The following is a 1,353-nucleotide window of genomic DNA, read 5'->3' as shown; positions in this document are numbered from 1 at the left end:
AACCACTGAGACTATGGCTTCTAGCTGCCCTTCTGTTCTGGAATTGAACCCACACCCATGATTTCCAGCCAAACAGAAGACAGGCATATGAGTTGAACATTTACCTCAAGTAGATACACTCCCTGGAGAGAACAATCATTGAGAAAGAAGGGCTGTCTATGCACAGACAGACAGCTCAGGGTGCAGGAGTCCATGGAGGGATGGACACTGGGAAGAGGTAACTATGGGGAGGAAGTGGGAGGGGAGCTGTAGCATTGTGGGAAACTGTGGTCAATGCCATGAGACAAAGTGTATGTGAACTGCTATATGAAAAATGAATTTGCTCTGTAAATCTTCACCTAAATCACAATTAAAAAAATAATAATAATAAAGAAATGGTATTTGGAGGGTCTGTCTGGCCTTGCCACAAGTAAACAACGGGGTATCCATGAGTCTTACCTAAGTCCTATAGGAAGGGTGGTTATTTGCAGTAAGCTGTTTTTCTCAACACAGAGGTGGCAGGGCTTCCTTAACCAACACTGCTTTCCAGTATCACAGAATTCAGGTGAAAAATTCAGTATTAGCAACCCACCCTTTTGTTAAGATGAGTGATATTCATTTGTCACTGAGCAAACTAGAAGGAATATAGATTTCTTGATTGAGGTGAAGTTGGGTTTACGAAACAGTTTCTTGGTTACTCTTAACTGACATTGTATCTGAAGAATCAGTTGAGCCATCTGTTCAGAAAAACAAAATTCTACTGCCATCAAGTCTATTCCAACTCATAGTTACCCTATAGAACAGAGTAGAACTGTCCCATAAAGTGTCCAAGGCTGTAATCTTTACAGAAGCACACTGCTTCGTCTTTCTCCCATGTAGCTGCTGGTGGTTTCAAACCACCAAACATCTGGGTAGCAGTCAAATGCTTTAACTACTGTGCTACCAGAGCTCCTTGAGAAAATAACTGAAAGATAATGAACAGTACCGGAATCCGATAACCCACAAGATATGCTATGTTGTTGTTGTTATGTGCCATCAAGTTGGACCCAACTCATAGCGACCCCTCCTTGGGTTTCTGAGACAGTTATCACTACAGAAGTAGTTTGCCCAACCTTCCTTCCAAAAGATATGCTATAGTTTTCTATTAAAACATAAAATTTCTCTTTATAGTCAGACCCCCCTGTTTCTGATAAAACAAACAAACAAAACCTCAAAGCAAGATTATTCTTAATCATAAAATCAGACTGGTCTTTATTAGTTAGGTACAATAAGAATGGTAATTTATCATGCTGAAAAAACCTCTCTGCTGTTGAGTCAATTCCAACTCGTTGCGACCCTATGGGATAGAACAGAACTGCCCCATTAGTGGGAGCT

Source organism: Orycteropus afer, unplaced genomic scaffold (genome assembly GCF_000298275.1).
Source record: "Orycteropus afer afer isolate SDZICR_OR568_19922 unplaced genomic scaffold, OryAfe1.0 scaffold00309, whole genome shotgun sequence".
Lineage (NCBI taxonomy): Eukaryota > Metazoa > Chordata > Mammalia > Tubulidentata > Orycteropodidae > Orycteropus > Orycteropus afer.
This window is presented reverse-complemented; position numbering follows the sequence as displayed.